The 12,240-nt window shown below is 47.8% G+C and overlaps 1 non-coding gene across 1 annotated transcript; it reads left to right on the forward strand.

Annotated features, from left to right (window-relative positions):
- The first annotated feature begins 1,889 nt into the window (after positions 1–1,889).
- Positions 1,890–1,971, forward strand: TRNAS-GCU (transfer RNA serine (anticodon GCU)). Its single transcript has one exon. It is a non-coding gene; the product is annotated as a tRNA-Ser (tRNA).
- Positions 1,972–12,240: the final 10,269 nt, after the last annotated feature.

Genomic DNA, 12,240 nt, shown 5'->3' on the forward strand with positions numbered 1-12,240 from the left:
GCACTACAGAAGAAGTGCGCGCATTCGTTTTGAAAGCAGCGGGCAGTCGCTCATAGGCAGGACGACAAAAGGGAAGGTCGTGAGCATGGCACTTGAACAAGGGCAGGGAACCGATAGCACAGATGGCTGCGGGAGTCGGGGTTAGAGAGTTCCAGTCTATGGGAGGGGGGGGGGTCAGCAGAGAAGAACAAGCGACATCGGGGCAGCATCAGCCAGTGGTTCTTCACCTTTACTGCAGCCTTGCACTCCTTTGGATCTCAATCGTAATTTTTTTGTTTGTTTGTTATTATGTTAGTATTGGTGCTGTGAGTCCGTGTTGATGGTGTGAGTCCGCGTTGATGGTGTGTCCGTGTTTATGGTGTGAGCCCGTATTGATGCAGTGAGTCTGTTGATGCTGTGAGTCTGTATTCTTCCCAGATGGGACAACCACAGCAAGAAAATGCTGAAGTCGGCGGGAAAGCTTCCGTGGCAAGAGGTTATATAGTTAAGAGAGGAGGGAAGAGGCAAGGGGGGAGAGAGGGAGGTTATGGGGTAGGGGGGGGGGCGTGAGCGCTCGGGGAAGAGGACATGAGGCTGAGGGGGGGGGGAAGTGGGCAGGGCTAGAAGTGGGAAGGTGGTGGAAGAACAGATAGAGGATGTGAGGCTGGGGGGGACGTGGGCGGGGCTAGCAGTAAACCGGCAGGTAATGATGGAAACAACAAGTTAAGGCATTACCTGGTTGATAACATCCTTCCAATGATTTTTCAATTTGTATCCATCTTCTCGATTGAAGTTTTGTCTGTTTTTATATCTGGACTGCTTCATGAACAAACCTTTGATAGTAGACTCGATCATGTGAGCCTTCTTGTCTCGCAGTCTGTTAAAGGCTCTAACAGATGTGTGGAACCTATTTGCGTGTTTAGTTTATTAACCTTCCTCCACACTGTTTATTAGCACCATTGGATACATGTGGTGCAAAAGAAGTTCAACATACATAGCTGGGATTGGCAAAAACATCCCAATCCTGAAATATTTACCCTATAAATCGCTCAAAATTTTGGTTCACACAGCTGTTGTTGTTATTCTCCTCGTGCCTGCAGAAATCCTGGCTCACTTTGGCCCTCACTTGACCGACCGCGAAAAGCTGGAGCTCGCAGCCATGCAAGAAGTGTGGTACTTTGCGCTCGACAACAAACCAAAGGGATTCAACAGGCATGGATATGATGACGACGAATGTAATTACATTCTGGTGAGGCTCACTACAAAACTAGTCTTGGGGGCAGTCACAGGGCCCAGAGGTAGCGGGGTTTGTGGCTTCTTGTTATTGCACCTGAATTTCCAACCAGGGCAATGACACACGCACACACCAACGAGCTTCAAAATCAGAATGTTTAATCCTTTTAGATAAGAAGCATTTTTTCAAGGGAATCTTAGCCAGCAGACAGTATCAAAGCATTCGACTATTACACCCACTTGCACACTTACTCACCCACCAACCCACACACGCACTCACTTGCTGACTCACTCATTCACACACTCAATCACTCACCAACGCACTCACCCGCACACATCTGAATCAGAAGTTTATTTCCCGAGTAAAGCTCGTTGAGCTCAGAAGCTCTTTTTCAATCCTTTATATTAAGTTTGCTTGCTTGCTTACGACTGTGCAAATCTTTCGGTCGTTTTTTAACACACTTCCCGTGATCCAATCGAACTGAATTTTCCACAGACTCGTTGTGCGTGACAATTAATTTTCGTGAAAAAAATTCAAAAATTTTACACTTTTTAAGAAAAAATAATGGTATGACTGTGTGTGTTTGTGGGGGGGGGGGGGGGTCTGTTTGTATGTATGTGCGTGCAAGTCTTCACCCTGGTTCTGGTTGTATGTGCTTGCGTGTGTGAGTGCGTGAGACGAGGTGGCCGAGTGGTTAAGGCGATGGTCTGCTAATCCATTGTGCTCTGCACGCATGGGTTCGAATCCCACCTTCGTCGCGATTTTTTTAATCCTTTATATTAAGTTCACTTGCTTGCGCGCTTACGACCGTGCAAATCTTTCGGTCGTTTTTTTACCAACATCCCGTGATCCAATCGAGCTGACATTTTGCACACGACTCGTTGTGCGTGACAATCAATTTTCGCGAAAAAAAATTCCTAAATTTTACACTTTTTTTTTTTATATGTAATTACCAATTGCTTAATGGTGGCAGGCAATCATCTGACCTATAGGTGGCAGCCATCTCAAGCCAGAGGACGAGAGGACTCTAGCCACCACGCATATAAAGGATTTATAGTGAAAAACTTTGTTTTTACGGGTTAATTTTTAAGGGTGACTCAGCCAGCAGACATCTGAGCATTCCAAATTATGGTAAAATAACACTTCATAATTCCAGCAATTTTTTGTATTACATTCACACTTCTTAAACGTTGTGATTTTAACAAGTCAGTTTAAATGATTGTACCTTTTGTGCAGTTCCGACATGATCACCTCCACTACCGCTACGAGGTGCTCAAGATGATTGGGGAAGGTCAAGGCCAGGTGGTCCAGTGCCTTGACCACAAGAGTAACACCCTGGTAGCTGTAAAGATACTGGTGTCACCGTCGAGGTAAGACTTCAGAGACATGCCATCACGAGGCCGACGTTGTTGTTAAGTCCATTGCCGGGCGATGCGGTGGTGACACTCGTGCTTCACAGCGAGAAGGGGGGGCCTTGGTTCGGCTCCTGACTCGGGCGCCATTGTGTGTGGAGTGTGTACGTTCTACCCCTGTTCTGCATCGGTTCCTTCTGGGTACTCTGGATTTTCGTCCCTAAAGCTTAAAATACATACACACACAGTGTCAACTGGTATGGGCCAAAACATCCCGTTGCTAAAAGATTACCTCCACATTACAGTAAGTCATCATTTAATGCTGTAGATACATTCCTGGAAAGTTCCGAGTTAAGTGAAAAAGCATTGAGCGAAAATAATCTCTCCATAAATAATGTAACAATAAAGTTTGGCGAGATACAATGTATGCATACACTGTGAGATGATGAGACCAATAACTGAGGGTATGCTGTCATGTTACTTTTATCATTCCGAGTACTGTATTATACCGCTCAACGGTGCAGCTCAAAAAAGTATTTTGTTGTCGACTACTCACAAACCACGTTATGATGGGCTTATTCCGTGTTATAATGGGTGCGTATCTTGTTAGAATGGGCGTGGTCCGTGTTGTAATGGTCGCGTTTCGTGTTACAACGGGCACATTCTGCATTGTGTCAAAAGTGTGGAAGAACCACGTTATAGCGAAAACGCGTTGTTTTAACACGCGTTTGCATTTAGTTTTCCCGAATGACCAATCTGATTTGAATGGCTATTCACCTTCATATCTTATTGGGCACCATACGTCGGCTGCTGCCCCCCGTATGGTACCAATGAGAGTCGAGAACGCTACTTTAGCTCACAATGCCGTCAGACCTGGTGAAAGCATATTTAATTATGAATAGTATTTGCCTCTGGGTATTTCTTAAGAAAGTGTAAGTTATTAATTTGTGGACTTCCTCTGCGCAGCTCCAAGGAAGAAACATTGCAGAGGATGGAGCTCCAGATAGCTCTGGAACTTCAGTGAGGCCAGCAATGAAGATTACAACGTCATCAAAGTCCTAAACAGCTTTGATTTCAGGGGACACCACTGCCTTGTCCTGGAGCTCTTGAAGTATGTACCGCGTGTTCCATATCCCCCTCCCCCCACTAATAGCGTGGTTAACTGATTAACTAAACAAACTTTTTTTTATTTTCTTGGGAAAGTCCACTGACCTATTAGTTATTTTTTGTAAGCGACCTGCCCACAAATTATAGCTTAACAAAGTAACTTATCACGTGGAAATGTATAGCAGCCAAATACTATAAATGCATGTTGATTCGAAATGTGGAGGGGAAAACCAGAGGACCTACAGAATAATCCACATGACCACAGGGAGAACATGCAAACTCCAAATGTACGTGCGTCAAGTTCGGGATCAAACCCCACGACCTTACCAGGCGGAGTTGTTATCTTCTCCCCATGGATAACCCTCTACCACCTGGCAAATGAAATCAATTTGTCAAGTGGGTAACTGAGCCAACTGATTTGGTTTATCGGCAAACCAACGACCTGAACCCACACTGAACTACGACTCTAAATATTGGTCGTGAACATGCACGAACAATATTAATATTATTGTCGTTAGCAGAATCAGCACAGCATTTAAGATGACACTGACACTGTGTTGGTTTTGTTTCTGCTTTTGTCTCTCTCACAGGGAGAGCCTTTATGATATGATGAGAGAATTGGGGTTCCGGTTGGACATGGCAATGGTGAAAAGCTATACCAGGGGAATCCTCATGTTCCTGTGCCACATCTATTCCAGGAACATAGTTCACGCGGACATCAAGCCAGTGAGTGGACACAGCGTTCAGTATGACTTTGTTGCAGAGGTGTATCATGATTAGGGAATCGTTCCACGGAGAAAGCCGGCCACGTTCGTCACAAGGTCGATGCGTTCGCTCTTTCTATCTAATTGGAAGGAGGCAGGTCATAGTACCCCTGGTGAAAATAATGCGGTATGAATTAAACTGTAGTGTAGAGTCGTGTCGGTATTGGGGACTCACCATAGACAAAACCGGCAACGTTGATCACGTTACCCCAGTCCTTCGGAGACAGAAACTGGAGAAAAGAAAAACGATTTCCTAAGTGTGCCAAACATGTATTTTGACCCGACAGCTTGCCCGTTGTCGGCTTCCACACTGCGAATGGAAAACTTCCGAAGACAAACGCGTGGTGGATAGCGTCATGGAATCCGCGAGCTCTCATGTGGAGCTTTTGGTCCGTAACCCGTTAAAGGGCACTCTTGCAGCTGTGAGCTCCATGCAGCTCTCCTGTCGGAGGAACCACGATCAGTTGTCAATAGGGCTGCTCTCCTTTACTTCGATGGTCCCTCAGAGTGCTTTGAACATGAGTCTCAACTTAAATCTCTAATTTTAGACGCAATTGAAAGGGGCAACCCCCAGTAATAGCTGTCAACAAACACCGAATGTTGCACTTGACCGACGCTCGTCAACGGCACTACACCTCGTTTAGTTCCCCTGTTTAGTGTAGGTGGTGGTACGTAATCGTTCAAATGCTGGCTGAATGTTATCGGCATAACCTCTGAGTTTGAATTCATTCTGCCCCTTCTGCAGGAAAATGTTCTCGTCAAGGACACCGTGACCAGCACTGTGAGGGTCACGGACTTTGGCACGAGCTTTTTTGTGGAAAGTCAACGTGAGTGACCTCACCTGGGTGTGTGAGCGTCTGCGTGTAGGTGTCTATGTGGGTGTCTTTGTGTATGGGTGTCTCTGTCTGTGTGTGAGTATCTGTGTGTAAGTGTTTGTCTGATTGTGTCTATGTGTGAGTATCTGAGTGTCTGTACATGTGACTGTTTATGTGTGTGATGAAGATGCTGTTTAATAAACAATGAGTACACAAACACACATGTGTTGTTCTTGTGATTGGTGTGCAGCTATGGATGTTGGTGGGACCCTGGAATACACGGCTCCGGAGCTGTACCTGGGCTACAGCTTGACCTGTGGAGTAGAAAATGTGCACGGTGGAGGAGTTGGCAACGGGCAGGCAATTATTCCAGTCCGAAAGTGACGAAGATCACCTCCCACGCTGCATTGAGGTATTTCCCACTGGGCGTCCATCCGCTCGTGATCCCCCTCTCTTTCCTTGGAGTCGTGGGTTTTGGGGGTGGCAGGAGGGGAGGTGGCCACTTAGTGATCTGGCGAATAGCGGCCGTCGTATGTTGTGTATGTGTGTACACGTGTCCGTCTTGTACGTGTGAGGGGAGCGGTAGTGTAGCGGTTAGCATGCTGCGCTATAAACTGAGATTGATCCCAGCTCATGGCCCACACTAGTGATGTATATCTGAACCTATCCTGGGCCTCCCTTAGTTAGCCTCAGCCTTAAATGAGTACCTAGTGCAGTGTGCCATAATGCTGGCCCTCAACAAGCGCTGCTGCTGTTGCTACGCCATACTAACAGCACTTGCCCCTACAGTCAACCGAGGTTACACGGGTGACCTTTGTCTTTGTCTCAACCATGTGCAGATTCTGGGAATGCCTCCAAGATACATGGTGAATGCAGTTCCCGACAGAAGGCAGTTCTTTGGTGAGTTAAAGGGTGGTGCGAGCGACGGACCGGATTCAGTTTTAAGGAGAGGCCTGCGGCTGTTGTCATTTTTGGGGGGGGAGGGGGGAGGGAATGGACTCTTTGTATTTTAAATTCCTTGGGTGAGTGGGTGGGTAAATAGGTGTGTGTGGGCAATTGGGTGGGTATGTGGGTGAGTAGGTGAGTAGGTTGTAGGGTAAGTGGGCGAATTGGTCAGTGGGTAAGCGGGTGGACGGGTGAGTGGGTGGGTGGGTCGGTGATTGGGTAGATGGGTAGGTGAGTGAGTGATTGTGTAGGTGGAAGAGTGGGTGGGTGGGTGAGTGGGTTGATAGATGAGTTGGTAAGTGGGTAAGTAGGCGGCATGGTGGTTGGTGACTGCATCTGTCACGCTGTGCATGGCTCCCGCAGACCGTCGAGGAAAGATGTTCTGCCCAGGCAAGACAAGGGTACCGGGGAGCTTCCCACTTGACAGGGTGCTCAAAAGCCACGACCCGGCGTTTGTGGAATTCGTCAGCTCCTGTCTGCGGTAAGAACCCCCCACCATCCTCTCCCCATGAGGATCCCCCCCTCTCCAATTGATCGGCGATCACTCTCCACCGATCACCAGGAAAATGTGGAGCTGAGTGGACCTGATGATGTGCAGTACCACCGGTGTCAAGATCGCCCTCTGTGAATGAGGGGGAGGTCCGTGCAAGATGCTGCTGGCCAATGCGAAGCTCGGGGCATTTTTAAGCTACTGGGCATCAGAGGATTGCCACTGCTCCTGCTACTTCCGCTGCTGCCGTGCATTCCTGGACCTCTTCGGAGAAGGGAAGGAACTTCAATGCTCTCACCACGCTTCTCTCACCACATGCGGCGCGTCTATCTCCCACGCGTCTCTCAACAAATGGGATCCGGATTGTCGTATGACGCCAGTGCAGGCGCTGGATCACAGGTGGCTCCGGACCGCAGTCACCAGCACCACCAGCAATGCCACCACCACTGCTACTCCTGGCCGTGTACAGTGCTTTGGAGCTGCTGAACGACGGTAACCCACTTTATGCTTGTCCAATGTTCAAGGCAGTCCATAGAGAGGTGTGGGACCAAGGCAAATAACAACTCCATATTCCACATGGAGAAAGTGGCCCAAGTATGGGCATCAAACCCAGGTCCCTCTTTGGCTTTGAGTTCCAGCCCTGCCGCCCACAATCTAATACACGGAGAGTTCAAATCCCACGTGTACATTCGGTTATATACGGATATATTTTTATAATTACTTTCTGGGTGAGGACAACTAATGAAGCGGCCATATCTTTGCCATGTAGCCCTGGTGCAGGAGCTGGTGGTGCAGGAGGAGGAGACCCTGGTGGAGGAGCTGGTGGTGCAGGAGGAGGAGACTCTGGTGGAGGAGCTGGTGGTGCAGGAGGAGGAGACCCTGGTGGAGCAGCTGGTCGTGCAGGAGGAGGAGTCCCTGGTGGAGGAGCTGGTGGTGCAGGAGGACACCCTGGTGGAGGAGATCGTGGTGGAAGAGATGGTGGTGGAGGAGAAGGAGAAAACAAGGGTAGAGGATCAGGTGATGGTGATGCAGGAGAAGAGGAAGCCAGGGGGCCTGACCCGCATGGGGAGAGTCATCCGCTCACTCCTCCGACGCGCGCTGCTGTGTGGTGGCCGGTCCACCGCACAGTAGAGATGGTGGTGGTCGTTGATCGTTGTGATCCACGACCACTATCACCACACCCACCACGCACACCCTGCACCCACCCACCCCGTGACACCCACCATCCTCCACACACACCCTGCACCCACCCACCCCGTGACACCCACCACCCTCCACACACACCCTGCACCCACCCACCCTGTGACACCCACCATCCTCCACACACCCTGCACCCACCCACCCCGTGACACCCACCACCCACCACCCTCCACACACACCCTGCACCCACCCACCCCGTGACACCCACCACACACCACACACACCCTGCACCCACCCACCCCATGACACCCACCACCTACTGCACACCACACACACCCTGCACCCACCCACCCCGTGATACCCACCACACTCCACACTCCACACACACCCTGCACCCACCCACCTACCCCATGACACCCACTACCCACCACACACCACACACATCCTGCACCCACCCACCCCGTGACACCCACCACACACCACACACACCCTGCACCCACCCCGTGACACCCACCACACACCACACTCCACACAAAGGGTTAAGGGTTTTGAGGGTTAGGTGTTTAAAGGATTAGGGGTGGAGAGATCTAGGGGTTTAGAGAATTATTGTTTTAACAGTAAAGGGGTTTAGAGTGTTAGGGGGTTTGGGATTTGAGGGTATTTGGGTTAGGGTTTCAAAGGGTGAGGAGTTAGATGGATAGGGTTTTATGGGTAAATCGGTTTAAAGGGTTAGGGATTTAGAGGATTATAAGTTGAGGGTTTAGAGATGTACAGGGTGATGGGTTTAGAGGTTTAGAGGGTTAGGTATTTAGAGGGTTTGGGGTTTAGAGGGTGAGGGTTTTATGGGTAAAGGGGTATAAGATTTTAGCGATTTAGAAATAATTGAAGACTTAGTCCAACATGGACTGAATCCTGACGTACCAACTTTGGTTAGGCACTGCCTTACCAACACTTACTTCACCTGGAATGGTACTTTCTACAAACAAAATGAAGGTACCCCTATGGGCTCCCCCTTGTCACCAGTGATAGCCAATGTGTTTATGTAAAAGTTTGAATCAAACGCCATCCAGACGTCCACCCTGCGTCCTTCCCTGTGGAAGAGGTATGTGGATGACACTTTCGTCATTTGGCCACATGGCCTCCCAGCATTGAACCATTTCCTGGATCACATCAATTCCAGACACCCATCCATCAGATTCACCATGTAAGTGGAGAAAGATGGCAAACTACCATTCTTAGATGTTCTGTTTGAGAGGAGACCTGATGGATCCTTGGGACATTCTGTCTACAGGAAAGCCACCCACACAGATTCCTATCTAAAACCTGATTCCCACCACCATCCAGCACAGAAGGATTCCCTCATCAAAACACTACACCATAGGGCCCACTGCATCTCCGACCAACACCACCTAGCCAGTGAACTGGAACACGTACACCAAGCCCTCAAGATGAATGGGTACTCAGACCGCATTATTCGCAAAGCTGTTTCTCCAACCATGGAGAAACAATCTCCTGAGAGTCCAATCAAAACCATCACTTTACCATACATACCAGGTGTTACCAAAAGATTTCCAAAATCTTAAACAAACACAAGATCCAGGTCCGATCCCATCTGTGAAGGAGATCATTCCTGACATGCAATACCCTGGAATCTACAAACTGAGTTGAACCTGTGGTAGCAGTTACATTGGGGAAATGAAACGACATGTCTCGGACCGTGTTCGCGAACACAAGGCAGATCTGAAACATTGCAGAACCAATACCTCTGCTCGCATGGTATTGTTTTTTTCCGAGACCAAGGTACTCTGCAAACCTTCGGGCTACTATCAAAAGTTTGTTTATGAAGCCGTCCAGATATATAAACATAGACAAAACTTCAACCGAGAAGATGGATACAAATTGAACAATCATTGGAAGGATGTTATCAACCAGGTAATGCCTTAAATTGTTGTTTCCATCATCACCTGCCGGTTTGATGCTCGCCCTGCCCATGTCCCCCCCCAGCCTCACGTCCTCTATCTGTTTTTCCACCACCTTCCCACTTCCAGCCCTCCCCCACCCCCTCAGCCTCACGTCCTCTTCCCCTAGCGCTCACGTGCCCCCCCTCTCCCTACCCCCCACCCCTCTCTTCCCGTGCCTCCTCCCCCCTCTCTTAACTATATAACCTCTTGCCACGGCAGCTCTCCCGCCGACTTCAGCATTTTCTTGCTGTGGTTGTTACGATCGATACGTCGTGATTTGTTTAATTTTATTTCTACCTACGTGACTTTACCGAAAGAATCATAAAGTATGAACTATTTTAATCTTACCATAGAATCACACAGACTGGTTAGACTCACACAGAGACCTAAACCACTAAACCTCTAACAATTAAAACCCATAAACCCTCTAAACATCCAAACACATAACTATCTAAACCCCTAACCCTCTAAACCCATAACCTGCTAAACCCTAAACCTCTAAATCCTAAACCCTCTAAACCCCTTTACCCTTAAAACCCTAACCGTCTAAACCTCCAACCTTCTAAATTCCTAGGCCCCTAATCCTCAACCATTACACCCTAACCCACCAAAAACCCATCACCCTCTAAACCCCTAACCATTGGAACCCAAACCTTCTAAGCCATTAAAAACCAAAGCCTGTAAACACTCTGAACCCCTAACACTCTGAACCTCGAAACCCTAACCTTCTAAAACCCTAAATCCCTAACCTAAATCCCAAACAATCTAAACCACAACCCTCGAAAGAACTAACCCTCAAGACGCCTAACCCTTAACACACCTATACCCCTAAAACGCTAACCCTCTAAACCCATAATAAATATATTTTCGGGTTAGATCGTGTAAATGTAAATATATCCTCACAAACCCCATACATGCACTTAAGGCTGTGATCGACTGCGAAGATTTCATAGCAACTGTTGTCAACAATCATCACTGCAATAGTTTCCACAGAATGCTCCATTATAAAGATCTGGTAGCCCATAATAACGACACATTTCACTGTAGTGCCCATAGTGGGCAACTGGAATGGCAACTTCAAAATCAACTAACAGACAATTAATGTGACTGATTTATATAATTCTGTCTTCATTGGTAATAAATTACCACTTTAAGTGCTTGCATGAGTGGGATGGTGGAGAGATCGGGTGATGATGTCGGGAGATGGTGTTGTTATTTGGAGAGGTCAAGAAGTGGAATGTTTTCGAGAGATGGTGTCTTGTGATGGTATAGAGACACGATGAGGCTCTATGATGGTGCATCTAATTGGCCGTGGTGGTGTGGTGTCATGAGAAAGGTAATGTGAAGAGATGGTGTAGTGATATTTTGGTGTGATGGTGTGCTAGTTTTGGAGAGAATGTTGTGTGTTTGACTCCCACAGACCCCACACCTTTGGGGAGTGATGCTTGTAGCAACTTTGGCCTGGGAAAGGGTCCACCTTATCCATGTCCCCCCACGTGGTCGACTGACACGACGACTCCCGACCTACAAAGAACAGAAAATTAATTCAAACGACGAGTAATGAATTAGAGAACGAAGGACGTGGAGTTTCGCAGAAATAATTTTAAGATCGCTGTAATTGCCTCTTACCGCACAACAGGACCTGATATTGAGAAATATTCATCACATGGCAGTAAAACTTTACAAGTCATGTTTAGCTTGAGACCCCAGTTTCAACAAAAATGGCTGAAACTCAGATCTGAACCCATCCTCTCAGCCACACTCGATCATTACATCTTCCCATCACCACCAAGCCATGTCTACTAAAAGTAATTGATCAAGGAGCCTCCGTCTCTGCATATAAGCAATGTGATGCAGGTATCTGGGCCTTACCCTCATAGTCATCCAAGATCTCAGCCCACTTGATTTGGCTGTCCATGTTGTTGGGAAGGAGTAGATTCTGTTTGAAGTTGGATGGCCTGCGGAGGTTGGAACAACACTCAGATTTTGCAACCTTTTGACTTACTCATCCTCTCAATTATTACATATTTGACCACTCACTGTACCAATTAAATAAATTTCATGCCTGTTGCTTTACAAGCCATTCACTCGCTCGTTTGCCCAATCATGCATGCGTCCGATCACTCATTCATCCACATGAACATGTTTATTCCACCTGCATTAAACATCATCGCCAGACTTAATGATATTTAACCTCTAATCCAGACATGCATGTTAACGTACAGACCATTTGTATTAATCGAATGCTTGATAAAGCCCCCCCCCTATGCCTTGTACGTCATTAGGGTCACATGACCATACTTAAAATTATTTGTTATAACCCGAGCATGACAACACCCAGCTACCTGGAAAGTTAAAGGCCTGGTGTCTGCAGTTTGGTCTCCTACCCCGGGTGTTGTGGCCCCTAGCAGTGTATGAGGTTCCAATCTCAACAGTGGAGAAGATGGAAAGAG

This window comes from Lampetra planeri, chromosome 38, assembly GCF_965212315.1.
Source record: "Lampetra planeri chromosome 38, kcLamPlan1.2.h2, whole genome shotgun sequence".
Taxonomy (NCBI): Eukaryota; Metazoa; Chordata; class Hyperoartia; order Petromyzontiformes; family Petromyzontidae; genus Lampetra; species Lampetra planeri.